This window comes from Suricata suricatta, chromosome 4, assembly GCF_006229205.1.
Source record: "Suricata suricatta isolate VVHF042 chromosome 4, meerkat_22Aug2017_6uvM2_HiC, whole genome shotgun sequence".
Lineage (NCBI taxonomy): Eukaryota > Metazoa > Chordata > Mammalia > Carnivora > Herpestidae > Suricata > Suricata suricatta.
The window spans coordinates 73,971,919-73,995,112 of record NC_043703.1 but is presented as its reverse complement, the minus strand read 5'-3'; the positions used below and the strand labels follow the sequence as shown (position 1 = coordinate 73,995,112).

General features: G+C 44.0%; 1 long non-coding RNA gene across 1 annotated transcript in view; it reads right to left on the bottom strand.

Moving 5' to 3' along the window:
• Positions 1-523, bottom strand: part of LOC115288919 — a 75,940-nt gene extending 75,417 nt beyond the window's left edge. The window contains exon 1 of the long non-coding RNA XR_003907271.1: positions 144-523. This is a non-coding gene — a long non-coding RNA (uncharacterized LOC115288919). The remainder of the gene's footprint in view (positions 1-143) is intronic.
• Between the last annotated feature and the right edge of the window lie 22,671 nt (positions 524-23,194).

The following is a 23,194-nucleotide window of genomic DNA, read 5'->3' as shown; positions in this document are numbered from 1 at the left end:
GCTTCTCCAGAGCCGCGGACCCCCTCCCTCTCTCACCTTTGTTTTCCTAAAACTGTCCCACGGGATTCCAGCCACCTGCGGTTTGGCGGTCCCTCCTCCAAACGTGCGGGAGAGGTGACAACGGGCCAAGAGAAGCCACTTACCTTCCTCAGCATTCCTCTACGCTGGCGGCGTTCCCGGAGGGAGGTGACCAACCACGCTGGACTCAGAGTGCGAAGGAAGTGTGGGGGAGGCCGAAGGCAAACTTGGTCCGTGGCGAGCGCCGCCCCCAGAGCCCCCGCGCGCTCCTCATTTGCACCACAAAGGGCGGGGACCCGGTGGCCCCGCGGTCCCCAGGCGGTAAGGCCGCCGGCGGTCGCCTTCCCCGCCGAGAGTTCAGACGGGCTCCGAGGGGCTGCTCAGATGCCACATGGCGCTGGCGAGGACCAAGTCCTCCTCGTCCGTCCCAGGCCGGCGGCCAGGCTGCCGGCGCTGGTCCCCGAGGGCCCAGGTCCCCGAGGGTCCGGTGGCGGGTGGTTCGGCCGGCGGGAGCCGGCGCGGGCCGCTCGGGTTGAATTACCGCGCAGCGCTCTTCTCACTCGCCCTGCCCCCCGCCCCTCGCTGTTGCATATTCATTAGGGGGCGGGGTCGCTCGCCTCCAAATCCTCAGGGCTGAGGATGCTGAAGGAGGTGGGAAGATGTGATTGGAAAGGAAATGCCAAGAGGAAAATGGGGTGGGGAAGTGAGCAATACCAGATACAAACGTAGGATGCCTGTTTCACCAGTCGCATGCGTACACACACACACACACACACACACACACACACCATTACTCCCAAAGCCCGAACTGAGCAAAGAAACTTTCAAGAAGGTCTGGGCTAAATGTCCTGGTCCTAATTATCATATTAGATGAATAGGGGTGTGTGTGTGTGTGTGTGTGTGTGTGTGTGTGTGTGTTTGCCAAGGATTTTTAACGATGATTTTAACTGTGTGCTTCCCATAGCAAAGAGAGTCATTGAAAATATATATATGCAGAGCTCGCTAATTGCATTGATTCTACTGAATGGCATTATAATTGATTATCTGTTTTATTTTTGTTGGTAACAGTCTTTTATTTTTTCAATGTAATTTATCATCAAATTGGTTTCCATACAACACCCAGTGCTCATCCCATCAAGTGCCCTCTTGATTGTCTGTTTTTAATGTGGCAGAGCCCTCCACCATTCCCCAAACCCCAGATTTTCTGATTTAGAAACAGTCAATTTGCTCATGGGACCCCATTTTCAGAAAATAAAAATAGGGTAGGAAAAATGACTGAGGCCCGAGGAAGTTCACTTAGGGATCAGGGGCTGTCTGAGAAGCTATAAAAGCCATTGGCGCTGAGCTCCTACCCCCGGACATAACAAGCAGCCCTCCAGGATAATTTCTCTTTCCTTCCTGGAATGTCCACCATAAGAATCACCACTAAAACCCATCCTGGAATTCAGAGCCAGTCTACCACTTACAGTACAGGTGGCTACCTGAGAAAGGTGGTCGGAACATACACAAAGATTGTTCTGCCCCCAAACAGCCTGCCACCAGGCTTTCACCACCAGATTTGCCCCTCTGTGTTAAAGGGCTCTCTGCTAAGATATAAACTTGTTCGCTGGAAGAGGTGACCTGTAAGCATTACCCCTCAGCAATTGCAGGTGGTTAGACTTACGGACCTCAGAAATCCACTCATCTGGCAAATCCTCACTGGTGTCTATCTACTGCGTGATGGTGGGGGCTAGGGAGACCAATGTCAAAGATACAGCCCAGGTCCCTGCCCTGGGAGCCTAATGCTGAGTGCAGGACAGACTATAAACAAAAGTCAGGCAGTTATTATTGCTGGTAAAGAAGAATGAAACCATGTAGAAAGGCAGGTGTTGGAATCTCAAAGACAATGGAAGTACCACGAATTCTCTGAGACTAAGTCCAGTTTTTCTGACGGGGTTTCAGGTCCTGTTAGTTATACACAGGCAGAGGGTGCCTTTCTGAGTTTTTTCCTCATCAGACAGAGACTAGTCCTTGTTTCCTGCAGTTTTCAGTGTGGGCAGAGGACCTTGTTAAACTGAATTGGTGTACACAGAGGTTCAGGGGGTCTGATGGTGTTGCCGGATGGTCAGCCAGCAGATACTGATGTGAGACTGAGCTCCAAATGCAATTAGCAGCTGAGCAGGACACTCCTCTCTGAGTCTGGCTTTCCTGGTTGCAAATATCAGCAATCGTCTCTGGGTTGCTGAGAATATTAAGTGAGGTAATGTGCAGAAATCAAAGGGGTAGCTATGACAATAATTTCTCACCGAAGCCACTGGCCTTTAGGTCTTTGAAAGCTGTGGTTGCTTGATTATAGGATGAATTTGCTTTTGAATTCTTGCCACTCATTTGTAATTGTTTCCCTACAAAGGGATGTAGGATGTGAGTGGGGGAAGACTGATGGTTACTGAGGCACCCTGCTAGCCCTCTACCCACAGGATCTCGGTCATAGCTACCACTAACCATTGTACAGATCCAAAAGAGGATCCGAGAGGTCAATCTTCTTGCCAAGAACACACAGCACACTACTTGGTCGGGGGAGGATTGCAATCCTTCTCTCTCAAAGCCCTGCTGTTGCCCACAGCCTTGGCCTCCTTCAGGGCACGTGCTACGTTTGGCAGCAGCAAACCACTGTGAAGCAAAAGGAAAAGATTCTCACTGTTTGCCAATTCTTTAACTGTGATAGGACAGCTGCACCATCAGTGGGAATGCAACAGGCTCAGCCATTCTGGAAAACAATATGGAGGCCCCTCATCGTTAAAAGTAGAGCTGTCTGGGGCCCCTGGGTGGCTCAGTCAATGAAGTGTCTGATTCGTGGTTGTGGCTCAGGTCTGTGATCTCACAGTCTGTGAGTTCCAGCCCTACATGGGGCTCTGTGCTGACAGCGCGGAGCCCACTTGGGATTCTCTCTCCCTCTCTCTCTGTGCCTCTCCCCCTCTCTAAATATAAATAAACCTAAAATAATAGAACTGCTCTATGATCCAGCAATTGCATGACTAATTCAAAGGGGTACCCTCACCCCGATGTTTATAGCAGCATTATCTGCAATAGATACAGTCAGCCCAAGTGTCTACTGACTGATGAATGGATAAAGAGGATGTGGTACACACACACACACACACACACACACACACACAGTGGAACATTATTAGCCATAAAAAAAAATCTTGCCACTTGCAACAACATGGATGGACCTAGAGAATATTATGCTAAGAGAAACAAGTCAATCACAGAAAGACAACTACCATATGATTTCACTCATATGTGGTTACGAGAGGGGAAGTGTGGGGGTGGGGGAAATAGGTGATGGGGATTAAGGAATACACTCGTAGTGAGCCCTGGGGGGTTATATGAAAGTGTTGAATCACTACATTGTACACCTGAAATTAAAATTACAGTGTACATTAACTAACTGGAATTCCAATAAAAACTTAAAAAATAATATCAGTAGTATGTGGTTACTTTCTTACACAAAAATAAAAGGGGGATATGACTTCTAGCTCCTGGGAGCCAGCAAGTTAGAGGAGCTGTACCCAAGCTGCCTCCCCCTCCCCCAACCCTGACGGGTGCCAGGGAGAAACACTTCCCGCACCCAGGAGGAGAGGGGTGAGCCTGGGGCACCCTCTGGGCTTCAGGGGGTAGAGCAGAGGACACCCTACCTGCAGGCCTCCCTGCAGCCGGCTTCCCAGAGGGGCGGGGCAGTCCTTCTGTGGGGTGTCCACTGAGGGCTGCCTTCCTCACAAAGCGACCCCACTTGTTGCCCAGGTGCCCAACGTAAGAACATGGAAGACACCCCAATGTCTTTACACCTGACATTGCCAGAGTCCATGCCTAGAAATAGGTCTTTGGAATAGACCCAAAAGGAGACACCATGGAAATCTTCCAAGGTTCCAAAGCAGTTTTTAGAGCAATCCCTCCATATCGGATGAGGCTTTAAAATGCATGACAGGGGCGCCTGGGGGGCTCAGTCAGTTGAGCGTCCAACTTCAGCTCAGCTCATGATCTCACAGTTCATGAGTTTGAGCCCCGCGTCAGGCTCTGTGCTGACAGCTCAGAGCCTGGAGCCTGCTTCAGATTCTGTATCTCCCTCTCTCTCTCTCTCTCTGCCCCTCCCCAGCTCATCTCCTATCTCTCTCTGTCTCTCAAAAATAAATAAAATGTTTAAAAAAATAAAAATAAAATAAAATGTGTAACAATAGCTGGGCATTAGATGCATCAGAGAAGTAAGAAAAGTGAAATTGTAGGTCAATGAGAAGGAAGAATTTGGAGGATAAAGTTGCCCAAAGGAAGGTTCTGTTTAATGTGTGCAGGTCTAAGAATAAGCCTCTTGAATGTCCCGCTTAGACTGAGAAAGAATGTAATTTGCCTCCTTCTTTTCTAGGTTCAAAGCGCATCTGTACTTCACGTCTCTAAGCATTCATACTTAGTTTATGGGGTGAGGTTATTTAAAGTAATATTTTCTACTATATGTGTTGGAATCCATTTTTACTTAAACTTTTGGAAACTCTAATGTTAGCTCTCAACACGGCCTGAATAAGTCTGTTTATTGTTTTATTAAAATCACGCTTTGATCCGGAAAGAATTTTAGGTGACATACATAAATACATCCAACCTGATAGAACAAGAAAGAGAATTAAAAACAGGCAGATGAGAAAAACGTAACACAGGGGAAATGAGAACAGAAAAGACGAATGGCATTCATGTATTTATATCTATGTAAATTCATACATTTATATCTGTTTTCATCAAAACCCTTTTAGAACATTCTCTGAAAGCAATGTAAGCAAACCATGCAAAAATGAATCTTTACCCTATTTAAAGTAAGTAAAAAGGCATGATGTATTCCATAAAAAACTGTATTATATTTGGGGATATATCACAGCATGGAACTGTGATAAAGCAAGAGATCTAGAAGTTCCCACAGTGCAAACAATTATTTTGTAAAATGTTGTAAAATTTTATAAATTTTTTTAACGTTTATTTATTTTTTAGAGAGAAAGACAGGTGCAAGCAGGGGAGGGGCAGAGAGAGAAAGGGAGATACAGAATCCAAAGCAGGCTCTCTGAGCTGTCAGCACAGAGCCCAGCATGGAGCTCAAACCCACGAACTGTGAGATCATGACCTGAGCCGAAGTTGGACGCTTAACTGACTGAGCCACCCAGGCGTCCCTGTACACTTTTGGAAAATTTACTACATTTTGTTTCATGATGATAGGGAAAAAATGGAATATACCTATACTGTGTGAGTGTGTGTGTGTGTATGTAACTGTTTTTCCCTTAGCACTAAAGTCACTTCTGAGAGTAAATAAAATCACTTTTGAGACCCAGGAACAAACAAGTTAAGTATCTCCACTCCCTCTGGTTCTGGTTTTTATATGCCCTGTGAGCACTAAGTACTTGTTAACTAACTTACTGCTTGGTCTTTCTTCTTCTTTGGTTCCTGGGAATGACTTTAACGAGTGTTTCCTGGGTGGACATTCCCCCCATCTCTGTTGGGGACCTACTCTGAGAGCTCACTGAGGAACATTTCTTTTTTGTTTGTTTATTTTTGAGAAACAGAGACAAAGCATAACTGGGGGAGGAAGAGAGAGGGAGAAAGACACAGAATCTGAAGCAGGCTTCAGAGCCTGACTCGGGGCTCGAACTCATGGACTGTGAGATCATGACCTGAGCTGAAGTCAGACGCTCAACCAACTGAGCCACCCAGGCGCCCCTCCCTGAGGAACATTTCTGACGTTGGCCATGAAAGCATCTGTGAAAGCATTTAGATAGCGCTTCTGGAGTGAAGTTTGACCTTCACACAAAGGATTAGAAACAGCTTGAAGTGGAAGAAAAAGAGGCAGGAGTCGCCAGGGAAGCCCGACCATGATGGATGGCAGATCTCCCCACCCTCACCCCCACCCCCAGCACTGCAGCAGGAATCATCAATGCCTGGGCCTCCAGGACAAATAGCAGGTAATTCAGTGACATCTTGGGGTGCCAACTAACTCTCAAGTAAGTAGCTCACAAATAGTGGCCAGACACTAAGGATACCTCTTCCTAGCATGCACTAAATGCAATAAAATATTTGTTCAGTTGTCTGGAGATCTTGAATCTTGTTATGGACACACTACTTTGTTAGATATTGTCATTTGTCAAATTTAATTATCCCTCGTTCATTCTTTTTTCAGCTTCTGCAATCTTGTATGTTGAATTAATTAGGATAAGGATTTCTTCTGCATTTGAAATACTAGAAATGCATAGTGTACCCTTACTGGATTTTCAAGTTAATATACAAATAACGTTAGGCTAATTATGGAGGACATTCTTTATTCTAAGCCCCATACAGACACAAATACAGGCTTCAGAATCTCTCCAAGTTTCCACATGCAATACTATTCCTATAAATTGCTCTAGTGCATTAGTGGGACTTGAATTAAATGAAAGGAAATCAAGGGGGGGGGGGTGATAAAGACTCATTCATGTCTACTGTTCTAAATTCTTCCAGGCATCAAACAAGCATTTTATGTTGGGACCCTAATTAAAGTCACTTTTCATCATTTTCATTGTGTACCCCTGAGAAATAGGCTCATAAATAAAACTGACAAGATCTGACAGTGTTATTAACAACCGACATCAAACTTGATCATCACAGCACAGAATCCCCTTATGATATCCTTGTGGCCCTCAGTCCACCAGGTGGATACAGAAGAAGGAGAAACGGGATGAATAGAAGTTTCTTTGCAAAATATAGCCCTTTGTGAAAAGCTCTTACCAATTATCAGCCAGATTCCCCCCCCAAAGCATTAACTGTTACAGGCAGTGACCTGGGCGCTGTTGCTATTGAAGAAGTCACAGCAAATCATTCTTCCTCACTTTGACTTCAGTTCGTTCGTGAACTTGACATCTGCTTACCGTGAAGAAAGATGCCAGGCACGTGGGAATTTTTCAAGACTATTGTCCATAAGGACATGAAAATATACTGAGAAGATAACATATAGGGGTAAATCTACTTCCTGTAAATTAAATTGTTGTTTGACTGTGACTTTAAGAGAACAATTGGAAGAATTCTGTGGAAAAAATTCTCTAATAAAGCAAAGATTCCAATTGTGTTACAAAAACAGTCAATTTGTTAATTGGAATTTAGATATAAAGACTTATTTGTAAGATTGAGAGGTTGTAGGTGTCTTCATGAAAGTTTCTCTAGATGCTAAGTGGTGAGGAGGGCCTTGGAGACTGTGAGGGACCTGTACAAGGACACTGGACGGGGCAGTGGGGAGAAGGCCACCGAGTGGGACATGGGATCCCAAAGAGCATGAGACACCATGGCAACAGTTCAGAAGGGGCCTCTGATCTAAGGCAGAGGGGGTTAGATTGAACGGCCACTGTTGACCTCGGGGGGTTGGGGGTTGGTAAACAAGGTCTTTAAGCAAAGACTATCACCCTGACATAGGCATGTGGCTGAAAACAGCAGACAACCGGTGGTGGTCCAGGAATTGACACCATGGGGCGGGGGTTCAGAGCACGGGAAGACCCAGGCAGATTCAAGGAACCTGGGGAGAGAGGAGTCGGGCTCAGGGAGACAGATGTGGAGGAAATGGAGAGGAGGCTCGGCACCCCGCAGCTCTGTGCTGGCTGCTCCAGCTGTCTGGATTCCTCTAGTTCTTCAAGTATCCCAGAGGCAGGCAGGTGCCTTGCTAACCATGCAGAGGAGCAGGTGCCTCTCAGAGCCACCCCTCCTCACCAGCTAAAATAGCAGCCTTTCCAGGGGAGCATCTTTACGTCCCTGGAAACAGCCTCCAATTGGCCCAGGACGGTTTGCCCTGGAACCACGAGGGAAGGTGCCCAGGCCCTCGCTCCCTCACCTTGTTCAGCTTTCACAATACACGCATCTTCAAGACACGTCCTATCTCTTCCTCTCCTAGCTTCCTTCAAATAATTCATGTGCAACTGTCCTCCATTAGCTTACTTAGACCCTTTCTGGACCCGTTCTATTTTTAGCCTGTGCATATTCTTGGAAACCATGAGTTGTAGCTTCTTTACAATTATTGTAAAATGTAAAATCCCTCCCCCACCCCCACCTTGATAGGGCACCAGCATGTCAGAGAGTGCACCCTCCTTCAGCACTCTGCTTACTGCCCTCCGATCACTCATTTCTCCCTAAGCATTGATTCAGCACATGCCACATGTGGGGTTCTGTGCCAGGCATGGGAGCAACTAAGCAACGTGCTCCCAGCTCTGGAGGACTTCAGAGAGCAACAGTGGAGACCGGCTGGGAAATCTGACCCTGTGGCTGGAAAGCAAGCAGGAGTGTCTGAGCAAGGTGTTCTAGAAGCAGTGAAGAGGAGTTCCTTCCTCAATGGTATGCAATGCCTCACGAGTTTGCCCGCTGTTTCCACCCTAGATGTTTTAGATCTTGATGGTCTTGTATTTCTTTTCTAGTTTTTCAGTGTAAGGAATCTGTATCTTTTTATCCAGCCCCTTATGAAAGCTTCTTTAGACTCAACTTTTTAAATGTACGGTTTGGGGTGCCTGGGTGCCTCAGTTGGTTAAGAGTCTGGCTTCAGCTCAGGTCATGATCTTGCATTTCATGGGTTCGAGCCCTGCGTCAGGCTCTGTGCTGACAGCCAGCTCAGAGCCTGGAGCCTGCTTCAGATTCTGTATTTCCCTCTCTCTGTCTGACCGTCCCCTACTCACAGTGTCTCTCTCTGTCTCTCAAAAATAAATTAAAAACATAAAAAAATTTTAATGTACAATTTGTTATATCTTTCTCGTCATTTGACTTGAAACTGAAGAATCTTTCAACCATGGACACAACAATACAAAAAGTTAAGAGATAGTGCTCTCTTGGTATTTTGCTCTTAGCTATCAATCTAATATATAATCTTGCAACACTCACTGTAGAACTGAACTTGGTTTCTTTTAAAATCCTTTTGAATTGTAAATGTTGAGAACCTAGCGCTCTAGAAAAGTTCTTTTCTTCCCAAGAACTGACTGGGTGTGTGTGTGCCTACATGTGTATTTCTGTGTCTTTTTGGTGTGCCGAGGCTGAAATTGGATAGATTCTTTCACAAATACTAAATAAACCTCCTACAGCGCGGAGCCTGATGCTGGGCTTGAACTCATGGGTGGGGTCATGACCTGAGCCAAAGCGGGAGGCTTGACCAACTGAGCCACCCAGGCGCCCCTACCTTCAGGGAACCCTTGACTTCACACAGCATTTTCACACCAAGAGTACTGAAGTAGGAACTGCTTATTATTGCCATAGGCTCTCTCCTCTACAGGATCCAAAATGCCTGGTTAAATCCTCCCAGACTTCCACTGTGGGAGAGAAATCAGTCAGCACTGAAATAGGTACAATGAACTCTTTTCAGGTTTTTCCACTCCAATTCTCATGGCATTTCTTAATTATTTTGGTCATCTTTGAAAAATATTTGCTTGAAAAAATGTTTTAAAACATATAATTAAGACAATTGTATTTACTATTTGAATTTTTCCTGAAAATTAAGTAAAATACACACTAATCAATCTCAAACCAATCTATCCATCAGTGAAACAAACCTCCTCCCCAGAATGTAGAACTGAAGAATAGCATCCATGACCATGAATGTTCTTAAGAGGATATATGTTTTCTTGTAAGAGATTTGAGTGGATGTGAAAATACCAGTGACAGGACAATGGGAACATCCGGGGCACCTAGAGCCGAGCAGTACAGTGTCGGCAACTGACTGACTTCTATTTTTACAAAATGAAAGCCGCTCCGAAGTTTGTGATTTCATTTCATGGACACTGAAAGCTCTCTGGCTACCCTGACAGGAGAAAGCTCCAGAAAGCGTTCGATGGAGTGCTCTTACAATTCCTTTGAGCCCCTTGCTCAAAGGCCTTGAGAGCCACCGACTGTGTTCCCGCTTCACCTGCGGATGCACCACAAGCCTCCTTTCGGAAACAAAGAAATCACCCCTTAGAAATCCTCCCCCACCTCTGTCTTCCAGGAGCACAGAAGGCTATATATTCAGTTAAGACGTGTTTATGGCCTGAATAAGGACCAAGCAACGAAACTATAAAATTAAACACATTGACTCATGCCATTTAACTAGCTATTTGAATGCTTTTAGTCCATTTGCTTACACCAATATGTTCGTATTTATCTTTTCCATCCCACTTACGACCACTGGACGTATTATATGTTTATCTTTTTGTTCATTGCCTCTCCCCCACTCCCACTAGAATTAAGCACCAAAAAGACAAGCTTTGTGTCTATATTCTTCTGTTATCATCTGCCTCCTAGAATACTTGATAACTGCTCAAAAAAATATTTATTGAATGAATTCTGAATTTCAAAATGTAGGACTTATAAAGAGAAAGAGGCTCAGTGTCCGTGACCATTCCCCCATGAATTTAGAGGTTCAGAAAGAAAGATGCTGAGCAGCCAGTGGACGTGCACTTTTGTTTTCCAGCTACGGCCCCGAGTAAGGGAAAATACCAGCAATGCGGACAGAAAGGTCTCAGAACAGAGGATCCGCTGGGGATTCTCTGTATCTTAGGACTGTATTGAAAAATCCGTGTGGCTTAATGGCAGATCCTGATCCCCGGGTTAAGTCATTTAAGGTGACACGTCTTAAAATGAAGTTGCATCTGATAACGGATTCGGGAGCAATAAATGTGGTAGGGAGAAGACTCGGATGTTAAATGGAGCAAATTTCAACAGCCTGGAATGTGAGTCGCAGATCAAACTCTGTCAGACTTGACAGTGTTCTGGGAGGAGGGTGCATGCACCTGTGGACCTACTGCCAGGGCCCCAGCTCCCCGCGGCTCGGAGGTCCCCTGGTGTCCAGGAGCCAGAGGACCAGGGCCACAGCGCTCCCTGCTCTCAGGGTGCTCCCCACCCCAGCCCAAACAGCAGGGAGACAGGGCTGAAGGAGGGGAGAGGCTGAGGAGAGGCTGGAAGGTGTTGCTATCTGCTTTGTACAAACAGCATGCCCTCCTGTAGACAGCCTCAAAGCCATACCTGAGTCCCAAGGAGGGGGAGGAAATGGGTCCTCACGAAGGAGGCCACAAGTCCAGCTGGTAGACTGAAGTGACAACTGAGTGACAGCTCACACTCAGTCATGCCTTCCTCGGCCCCAACTCAAAACCCCCATTGGCCTCATACTGCTCCTCTTCTGGAGCAGTGAGTCCCCTCCCTGTCTGGTTCTCAGCCAAGAGGAGGAAGAGGTGACCTTGACCTCCTGCTTTTAGGGGATGTTCACCCTGAGTGAGGCTTCAGTGAGGCTAAGCAAGCCGTGGGGTGACTCAAACCCCAGCCAGCCCATCAGAATTTGCTGTGAACACACAGCTTGGGGTCTCACGCTGAACCTCCAATGTGCTGAACTCAGTGGTGTTTTCTCATGGGATCCTGCAGACCCTCTGTCGGGAAAACCCTTGAGCTCTCCTGACCCATTGTCTTGGCTGAGCTTAGGACCACCACCCTCCCAGCCAAGGGCGTCCTGCTCAGCCGAACATCTCCAGCAAGGCGCCCGCACAGCACTAATTTCACTGTTTAATGACCCGTCGGTGCTCCTCTCCTCCTCCCTGCCCCCTGGACTGACTGAGCCACTTTCTAGAGGGCAGAAGTTACCTACGGCTCACAGATCTGAAACCCAAAGGCATTTAGTATGTGCACATTGACTGGTTGCATCAAAAGAGAAAGACATGCACATGTAAGTGTTCAGAAAATTCAGAAAAACACCTTCCACCAAAGTTTCTCAAGGCGGATGCATTTGAAGTAGGCCATGAAAGATGAGGCTGGATTTGAGCAGGTGGAAATTGGGGAGGGGGAATGGGCTCTGAGAAGGGAGAGTGTGATAAGAAAGCCTGGATGGGGTAGCACTGCTTGGCTCCTGGCTTTTGCCCCCTGAGGTGGTCTTGAACAGGTTCCTTAGCCCCTGCATGTGTTGGTTTCCTCCTCTGTGAGATGAGAACAATGTTGGATCAATTTCACAGTGTTTTGAGGATCAGATGACCGAACTTTGTTAAGGCTTAGAACAAAGCTGGGCATGTAGGAAGCATTTATGTAAATATCAGCCTTATTAATTATTATCATAAGTACAAATAAGAAATGTAGCAGGAATTCAGAGACAGAAGAATGGAAATAGTCTGGAACAGCCCTGGATACTGCTGCTGCCACCACTGCTTTTTTTTTTTCGGTAGCCCCACATTCTAGATTTTTCTGAGTGACACTTTCAAATACAGTATTCCAATGTTTCCAATCTATCCCAAGATTTTGTTGAGGACAAGATGGGCATTGTGTCCTCATGAAGAAGTCACTGGATCTTTTTATTTAAGTTTCTAGAATAATCTGTATTTTGACACCATGCAAAGTTCCTCCCAATTTTATCCTTGATTGGAAAAAAGACAGAGAATCAATCAATTATATAAGCAGTAAACACACAAACACACACACACACACGCACGCACCCACGCACACAGATTAGGGCAATAAAAGAAGTCAAATCATACTTCTCTGAAGATCATGGTAACATGAGATATATAATAAACTGGCTAAATTAAATTGTTGCAAATCCTGTTTGCCTGTTATTTTTTTTTCTTTAAATGTCCTGGTTGACATGAACCCCATTTGCCTTTACATGATCATAAAAAATCATGAGAAAAATATACTAAGGTAGATCGATGTAAATATACAAGATTACAATTAGCCATATAGTAGACAATAGTGTGCCTGTTTTCCTTAATACCTTCAGTTAAACCCCCTAATTGCTTTGTTTTTTAGTAACTCATTTGTCGATGTCTTGCCCCTTTCTTCAGTTGTTTTCTTTTAAAAAGTAAAAGAAATTTACATAATAGTGTTGGTGGCACTCCAGAGACCATAACGATGAACCTAGAGGCCAGCAAAGCCAAGCAAGAGGCTAAAGTCATGCTCAGTTCTGGATCTGACCTTGTCTAAGTCTGGGAATTGAAACTGGATCTATGTTATCTTGTTGTGCATGTCTCCTAAGATCTCCCAGAGCCCAGGGACCTGATCCAGGCACCTGTCCAGGTCCCCCTCCCACCCTTGCCCTCAGGCAAGACAGGGATGAGCAGAGGGCCATCAGCCTCTACTCACTGCCCACCCCCCTCTCGTCTACTCTTCGTGAAGTTGCAGAAAGAGAGGGTGCTTATTCAGCAAAAGGCTGGGGTTTGAAGTCCAGACGGCACTTACCAGTTTGAGACTTGAGGCCATTCCTTTGGTCTTTGATACTCAGTTTCTCTTTTTCTAAAATACATATGGTAAGTATCTTACAGATGTCTCCCACTCAAGCGAGGAAGTCAACTGGAAACACTGCAGACATGGAGAAAAGCAAGCAAAGGGACTCTGCAGGGAGGGCTGATGCAAGACAGCTGACCCCCCGGTGCAGAGGGCAGTCAGCCAGCCTGGGGCAGCAGCAAGCTGGGACCTCGGCTCACTGCCTGCCACTGTGTCTACTTTACTTACTTATTTAAATGTTTTTAATGTTTATTTTTAAGAGAGAGAGAGAGAGACAGAGCACAAGTGCAGGAGGGGCAGAAAGTAAGGGAGACACAGAATCTGAAGCAGGCTCCAGGCTCTGAGCTCTCAGCACAGAGCCCAATGCAGGGCTTGAATCCATGGTCTGAGCTGAAGCCAACAGCCACCCAGATGCCCCTGTGCCTGCTTTTAACGAGTGAACTACTGGAGGATGAGACCCTGCAAAGATGGGACTAAAGCAAGACAGGGGGACCTGAGACCCAGAGAGCAGGAAATGCGCAGAGGAGAAGGGCAGAAAAAGCCAGATGCCAGCAATAGCAGCCTGAACATCGTCAGCCCAAGAGATGGATGGAGACCCTGAGGAAGGTCATGGCCAAGGAACCCGGGAACTCCCTGGCCTTGGGAGAGGCTATTGGAGAATATGAGGAAAATCAGTAATTCATTTATAAGCCAGGGAATTACTGACTGGCAGGAAAGAAAAGGAGAGGAGATCATCAGAGTGCACTCAGGATTTAACTGGGAGTAATGGTTGCATAAGCAAGGACACCCGAGTGCCTCAGGTTGGTTGAGCGCCTGGCTCTTGTTTTCAGCTCAGGCATGATCCAGGGTCGTGCCATTAAGCTCCACGCCAGGCTCTGCACTGAGCATGGAGCCTGCTTAGGATTCTCACTCTCTTTATGCCTGTTTCCCCTACTTGCTCTCTTTTTCTCAATAAATAATAAAATAAAGAATAGAATAGAACAGGAGCACCTGAGTGGCTCAATCTGTTAAGCATTCGACTCTGGCTCAGGTCACGATCTCACAATTTGTGAGTCCGAACCCCATGTGGGACTCTGAGCTGGCAGCTCAGAGCCTAGAGCCTGCTTTGGACTCTGTCTCCCTCTCTCTCTTTGCCTCCTCCCCCACTAGTGGACTCTCTCTCTTTCTCTCAAAACTAATTAATTAACTACAAAATAAAATAAAATAAAATTCCATTTGAGACTTAGTCTATGTAATCATTCCATGCCTCTGGTTTTTCTGGTGTGACACCAACAAAAATAAGTTAATAAAGAAAGATTTTCTTGAAACCGAGCATCATAAGTAACAAATGGGCGAGTGTTGGTCACCGGCTGCCTGTAAAGAAAACAAATGTATAAGAAGTTCTATGTTTGTGGGATGCCTGGCTGTCATGGGAACACGCAGCTCTTGATCTCAGGGGTGTAAGTTTGAGCCCCACGTTGGGTGGAGAGATTAGTTTAAAAAAAAAAGTCGTATGTTTGTCTGTGTGCCCACGAGCATGCACATGTAACGGGGGCAGTAGAGAAGGGAAAGAAATTAAGGAAGAGAGAAATTGAGAAAGAGAGTTTATAAAATGTTAAAATCTCCTTAAACCTTATTCTACCTCTTTTGTCTTTGAATTAAGCTTCTACTCCTTCTTGGACAGATAAATGTTCTCTTACTTTTAAGAAATATTTTGGGAAGGGCACCTGGATGGCTCAGTTGGTTGAGTGTCCGACTTAGGCTCAGGTCAGGATCTTGTGGTTGGTAGGTTTGAGCCCTACGTTGGGCTCTGTGATGACAGCTTGGGGCCTGGAGCCTACTTTGGATTCTGTTTCTCTCTCTCTTTGTTCCTCCCCTGCTTGTGCTCTGTCTCTCAAAAATAAATACACTTAAGCTTTTTTTTAAAAAAAGAAATGTTTTGGGGAACCTGGGTGGCTTAGTGAGTTGAGCATCTGACTCTTAATTTGGGCTGGGGTCATGATCCCAGGGTTGTGGGATTGAACCCTGCATCAGTATCTGTGCTGATCACGGAGCCTGCGTAAGGTCCTCTCGCTCCCTCTGCCCCTCTCCCCAACTCACATGCTCTCTCTAAAATAAAAAATAAAATAAAATAAAAATAAATAGGGGCGCCTGGGTGGCTCAGTCAGTTAAGCCTCCGACTCCGGCTCAGGTCGGATTTCACATTCGTGGATTTGAGACCCTCATCAGGCTCTGTGCTGACAACTCAGAGCCTGGATCCTGCTTCTGGTTCTGTGTCTCCTTCTCTCTCTGCCCCTCCCCTTCTCGTGCTCTGTCTCTCTCTGTATCAAAAATAAATAAAACATTAAAAATAAATAAATAAAAATAAATAAATCTTTTATCTGCCTGCCTTCAAATTCTCATATGACCTCTTCTATAAATGAGCATCAGAATCTTCCCGAGAAGGTCCTTGACCTCTTTCACACCCCAAACATTGTGGCATAAAGTCTACAAGAGCTGTCACTCAACGAGCCGGTGATGAGTGGTGTGTCCAGGCTCTGCCCAGCCTGCAGCCGGCCACACGACCACGAGTAGCAATAGATGCAGTTTCTTACTTCTTCGAGCTTACAACTGGTTGGGAAAGATATTTTCCTTAATGAGTCACACCAACAATTGTGAAATCACACTGGTGGGAGGTGCCGTGCAGGAGGGAGACACGGCACCTGAGGAACCTGGGCGGGTGCTTGGAGACAGAGCAGGGACTCAGGAAAGGCGTCCCTGGGTAAGCGGTGCTCCAGATAAGGAGAAGGAAGGAGTGCTCATGACAAGACCTGCAGCTTCTCCCAAGTCTTAAAGGAAGTTGGTGCCTTCACTGTATTACACTGGGGAGGTGGGTCTGATGGGGACAGATTGCAGGGTAAGAGACCAGAAAGAGTTTTGCGGGCGATGAGATTCAAGGTTCCCTGTGCCCTGGGCAATGCCACTCAGAGGAAGCGCTAGGGTTGGAGACAAGGCAGATGGAAAAAGCCAACTGTGGGCAGGGGGTTCTTATGGTTTCCATGGGAGGGAACGGGTGAAGCAGGATAAGCGGGCTGAGGATTGGCTTGCTATGTTTGGAAGTGGAGCCCTCATGAAGTTCATGGTCATTGTGACTGTTACAACACAGGGTTTGGGGCATTCTAAAGCCTCCAGATGGTTTGGGGTGGGCCAGGGATTCTTACTTGGGACCAGCTAGTGGCCTTTTTTGTAGATGTTACAGCATGGAATTACAGACGTTACAAGTCTGGTTTTATTGTTGAGAGCAAGGTGACCCAAGAGAGGTGGGCAGGCTCGGAGCACCAAGTAGACAATGTCACAGAGTTATCCTCTTAACTGTGAACCCTTTGAAGAAGACTGGGAAGGGAGGGGGAGGTATTCCGAAGGAATAGTCCAGCGCAGTGTGAAGATGGGTCATGGAAGTTGTGAGCAGACTGTTAAACACTGAGGCTGTTAAAATAGTTCGGGAGAGAGAAAGTTCCATTCCCATGTTCTGCCAAGCCCTACAAAAAGAGCGGCCACCACATTGTAAGAAGGCGTAAGCATACAGAATATTAATATCCCTGTGTGTTCATATCAGAGGCAAGACAGAGCTCTGGAAGGTCAAGACTCTGCCCTCGTAAGGTTAAGAAAAATGCAGTGTGTGGGGTCCCCTTGCTGTACATGGGGCCAGCTACCATTTATCGATCCCCAACCATGTGTGCTAGGCTCTTCATGTGTATAAAGGCTCTGGTCCACACAACATCCCAGCAAGGTCTTGTTCCTTATCTCCAATCTACATATGAGGAAACACTTGGGGCGCCTGGGTGGCTCAGTCAGTTAAGCATCCGACTCTTGATTTCGGCTCAGGTCACAATCTCATGGGTTTGTGGGTTCGAGCCCTGAATCTGGCTCAGCACTGACAGCACAGAGCCTGCTTGGGAATCTCTCTCTGCCCGTACCCCCTCGTGTGCACACATTCTCGCTCTCTCTCTTTCAAAATAAATAAACTTTAAAAAACAACACTCTGGAGGTTAAATTAAGTTGGCCAAATTCACATAGCTGGTTGAAACTGGTTTCCCTCCAACCTTCCACATTTTTCATGACCTCTCTATGCGTTAGGCGGGGTAACATACATGAAGCAAAAGTTTCTCTCTGAAGAAAAGCTTGCTCTTATGAAAGCATTTTCATAGTGAATGTAAAAGTCCCTGATAAAGCCTTAAGAGAACTGAGCTAACATAGCCATCATTTTTGTAAAAATTAAGGCATATTGTATTCCATAAGACACACAAATCTTAAATGTGGCTTGCTAAGGTTTGACAAATGTATACACCTATGTAACTGCCACCTTAATGAACACAGAAAGCATTTCTCTTACTGTAGAAAGTTCCCCCGTGACTTTCCTCCTCCCCACCCAGAGTGGCCACTATTTTGTTTTCTAGCCCCATAGATTAGTGTTGACGACTGACGAGCTTTACAAAAATGGAACCCTACAGCACATCTTCCCTTGTGCCTGGCTTTTTGCTGAGCATAATGTTTCTGAGTTTCAGCTACAGTGTGTATTAGGGACCGCTCCCTTTTTCTGCCAAGTTGTAATCATCTCTAAATGGATGGTTGATGGATTTTAGCATGCTTTTGCGTATCATTATTAATAGCTTCTCAATTGAAAGAACTTTGTATTTTAAATTTCTCCTGTTTGCTGTGATCTTATTCCTTCATACAACACAGACCTTAGAATTAAGATACAAAATATCTTCTTTCTCCTGGTCACTCATCAATATACTGACAAGATCCGAGGCCAGAACTGTGGGCACTAATTGGCACTAATTGATGGGTTCAGCTCCCCACTGTTGATCATCAAGGCCATCTGCTTCAAATTGTTATCTGATAGGGAGACTAAATCTACAAAGCAAAGCTTCTATAAGCTTCGCTGATGTTGACAGCTTGCGAGAGTGGGAGTCTCTGTGGATGAATTGCAAATGAAGGCAGATATACAATGAGGAAAACCGAAACACTTTGCCCTAAAAAGATTAAGACTGTGTTTTTTGGAAATAAATATATATGTAGCTATTTAAAAGGGCACACAAACATTGACCACCACACATGTGCCAAATAAAGATAGGATCTAGGAAGACTGTATGATCAGAAAGAGGGCACAAAATCATCAGACTATCACCAGGAATAAAAGATCAATATATCATAGTCATCTTATTTCTATATATTAGTAGCAAAGGATTGAAAATGATGATTAAGAAGCAAATATTGTCATCTTAGAGCAACCACTAAAAACTAATGAAATTAACTTAAAGGTGATAAATTAATCACACAGTATGCTAAAAAAACATGTAATATGCAAAAAGCAGGGTAAAAAAATCAGTAGAGTAATTTAAAAAAGAGAGAGAGAGATGTGACTTAAAATAATTTATATCAAGAATTAAATATAAGTGGGATTACACACTCTAATCCAAAGCCAGAGATTGGCAGATGGAATATAAAAACAAAACGAACCTATTTGTGGTCTACAAAGGACGCTCTTTAAATGCAAATATGCAAATGAGTTCAAAGAAAAGAACAGAAAAAGGCCTATCCTGGAATCGGTTGGCATGAGAAAGCCCAAGTAGCTATATCGTAGGTAGGAGTTTTACTAGAGACAAAGAAATGCAAAATGATACCAAGACCAAACAGCAGGAATATAGAATATTTACAAATGTGTATGAGCCTATAATAACAGATTTCTAAAACATTAACATTGACAAAAAGGAAAGAAGGAATAGACAAACTCATGATTTTAGCTGGAGATGAAACCACATTCTTCCAGTTAATGACAGAACATGTAAACAGAAAATCAGTATGGTGACAATTTGACCAACATTGATAAAGTAGGCAGAAAATCAGTACTGATAGTTAAAGCCTAAACAATATCACCAACCAACTTGACCTAACTGGCATTAATAGAACACACCACATGGGAATACATTCTTTTCAAGTGCACGTGGGATGCTCACCAATACTGAATCTTTTTTTTTTAATTTTTAAAAAATGTTTTATTTATTTTTGATGCAGAGAGAGACAGAGCATGAGAGGGGAAGGGGCAGAGAGAGAAGGAGACACAGAACCGGAAGCAGGCTCCAGGCTCTGAGCTAGCTGTCAGCACAGAGCCTGACGCGGGGCTCGAACCCATGAATGTGAGATCTGACCTGAGCCGAAGTCGGAGGCTCAACCGACTGAGCCACCCAGGGGCCCCTAGAATCTTTTTTTTAATTCTTTTTCTAATGTTTTATTTATTTATTTTGAGAGAGAGACAGCATGAGCAGGGGAGGGTCAGAGAGAGAGGGAGATACAGAATCCAAAGCAGGCTCCAGGCTCTGAGCTGTCAGCACAGAGCTTGACACAGGGCTTGAACCCACAAACTGTGAGATCATGACCTGAGCCAAAGCCGGACTCTTAACCGACTGAGCCACCCAGAGGCCCCAAGAATATCTTGAGCCGTAAAACAAATCTCAGTATGTGTACATGTAATAGGATTGTTTAGAGTATCTTCTCAGACCACAACAGAATTAACCAGAAGCCAGGAACAAAAAGCTCCCTGGAAAATCCTCAAATATTTGGAAATTAAGCATGATTCTAAATAACGTCTGAGGAAAAGAAGACATCAGAAGAGAATTAGAAAATATTTTGAATTGAACAAAAATGTAAATACAGTATTTCAAAATGTGTGCGACAGTGAAAACAATGCTTAGAAGAACTTTATAGCATTAAAATGCTTATATTAGAGAAGAAGGAATGAATAGATCCAATGATATACACTTCTTTCTTAAGGAAATAGTAAAACAGCGAATTAAACCCAAAACAGGTTAAGGAAAGAAATAATACCAGTAACAGTAGAAATCAATGAAACAGAAAATAGGCAAATTAAAGAGAAAACCAATGAAATTGGAATCTGGCTCCTAGCAAATATCGATGAAACATAAACTTTTAGGTAAACTGGTCAATTACAAATGCACAAATTGCCAATGAAATGAAAAACATGAAAGAGGATTCTAACTATAGTTCTACACTCCCTAAAGGTTGGACAATAAAGGAATGTTATGAGCATGCCAAAACATTTCAATGCCAGGGGCACCTGGGTGGCTCAGTCGGTTAAGCTTCTGACTCTTGATTTCGCATGAGGTCATGATCCCAGGGTCATGGGATCAAGCCCCAAGACAGTCTCTGTGCTAAGCTTAGGGTTCTCTCCCTCTTTCTCTGTCCCTCCCATACTTGTGCTCTCTTTTTTTCTAAAAAAAAAAAAAATCAATGGCATATGAAATATACAAACTCCTCAAAAGACACAAATTACAAAAACATACTCAAGGAAAACCGAAGATGTATAACAAATAAAATGTTTAAATTTCCAGCTGATTTCATAGTAATTCTATCAAACATTTAAGGAATAGCTGAGACCAATCTCTCACAAATTACATCAGAAAAAAGAGGAGGAAATTCTTTACTGCATTACTCTGATTTAACACTTAACAAAGACATAACAAGAAAAAAAAACTATACACCAATACCCATCATGGACATAAATGTAAAAATCCTTAAGAAAATATAAGGAAAAAACTGAACCCAGCAATGTATTAAAAGAATCATGAATCATAATAAACAAATAGGGTTTGTCCAAGAAAGGGAGAATTAGTTTAATACATGAGAATTAATTAATATAATTCGTCTTATTAGTAGAATAAAACGCAAAAACTAGATGATCATCTCAACAAGATGCAGAGAAAGTGTTTGACAAAGTGCAACACCCATTCCTTTTTTATTTTATTTTATTTTTTAAATATTTTTATTTATTTTGAGAGAGAGAAGAGGAGGGGCAGAGAGAAGGAGAGAGAGAATCCCAAGCAGGCTCCACTCTGTCAGTGCAGCGCCCACCATGGGCTCAAACTCACAAACCATGAGATCGTGACTGGAGCCAAAACAAGAGTCAGACACTTAACCCACTGACCCCCCCAGGCGCCCCTCAACACCCATTCCTGATAAAACTCTCAGCAACCTCAGAATAGAACAAAATCTTTCCAACCTTGAAAAAGAGCATCAATAGGGCTCCTGGGTGGCTCAGTCATTTAAGCATCTGGCTTCAGCTCAGGTCATGATCTCATGGTTTGTGGGTTCGAGCCCCGCATCGGGCTCTGTGCTGACATTTAGCTCAGAGCCTGGAGCCTGCTTCAGATTCTGTGTCTCCCTCTCTCTCTGACCCTCCCCTACTCGCACTGTCTCTGTCTCTCAAAAATAAATAAAAACCATTAAAATTAAAAAAAAGAAAAGAAAAAGAGCATCAGTGAAAAACTTACCATGAGTATCATACAGAATGTTGAAAAAGTAAATGCTGTTATCCTAGAACATGAATAAGACAAAGATATACACTCTTGCCACTTGTAGTTAGCATTATTATTCAGCTGGAGGTCCTAAACAGGTGACTAAGCAAGAAAATATATAATAAAAAGCATAGAGTTTGTAAAAAAGAAATAAAACTGATTTATAGTCAACCCAATCATACATGTAAAAAACCCTGAGGTGGGGGTGTATGGGTGCCTTATTTAGTTGAGGGTCTGACTCTTGATTTCCGCTCAGGGCAGCATACCAGGGTGGTGGCATGCAGCCCCACAGAGTCTGCTTGAGAGTCTCTCTGCCTCTCTTCCCCTTCCACTATTCTAAAATTTAAAAAAATAAATAAAAACATCCTGAGGGAATATACAAAATCTACTTGAACTAATAAATGAATTTGGCAAGACCCCAAGATAAAAGATCAATAGGCAATAATCATTTTATTCCTATATATTAACAGCAAACAATTAAAATGGGACGCCTGGGTGGCTGAGTTGATTGAATATCTGGCTTCGGCTCAGGTCATGATCTCACAGCTCGTGAGTTTGAGTCCCATGTTGGGCCCTGTGCTGACAGCTCAGAGCCTGGAGCCTGCTTCGGATTCTGTGTCTCCCTCTCTCTCTCTACCCCTCCCCAGCTAATGCTCTGTCTCTCTCCTTCAAAAATAAGTAAACATTAAAATTTTTTTTAAATTAAAGAAACCAATACATTTACGACAGCATAACAAAATCTTTAGAAATAAATTTAATGAAAGGTGTAGAAACTAAAGAAGACCTAAATAAGTGGAGAGATATGCCATATTTAAGAAATAGAAGATTCAATATTAAGATATCAGTTCTGCCCTAATCAACAGATTCAATGTAATCTTTCTTTCTTTCTTTCTTTCTTTCTTTTTCTTTCTTTCTTTTCTTTCTTTCTTTCTTTCTTTCTTTCTTTCTTTCTTTCTTTCTTTCTTTCTGTCTGTCTTCTGTCTGTCTTTCTGCCTTCCTGTCTTTCTTTCAGTAAGCTCTATACCCATTGTAGGACTTGAACTCACAACCCCGAGGTTGCAAGTCCCATTCTCTACCTTCTAAGTCAGCCAGTTGCCTCAGTTTCAATGCAATCTTAATCAAAATCATAGCAAGTATTTTCTTCTAGAAACTGACAAGTGGATTCTAAACTAGACATGAAAATGCCAAGGACCTAAAATAGTCAAACAATTTTAAAAGCAAGAAAAAATTTGGAAGCTTTTGATATCAAAACTACAGTGATCAAGAGAGTGCAATATAGGTATAAAGAAAGGTCCACCAATCAATGGAACAGAGTAAAGTCCAGGAATAGATCCAAGCATATATAGTTGATTGGTTTTTAGCTCAGGTGTCCCAATAATTAAATGATGGAAAGGATAGTCTTTCCAACAAATGGCATTGGAACTGTGCCATACTGTCCATATTGGGAAAAAAAGTCTTGACTCTTTTACCATCTGCAAAAATTAACTCAACATGGATCATAAACCTGTTTAAAAGATTAAGTCTTAAAACCTTTAGGCAGAAAACATAGGAGACAATACTTGTGATATAAGACTAGGCATTAATTTTTTAAGACATTTAGGCAT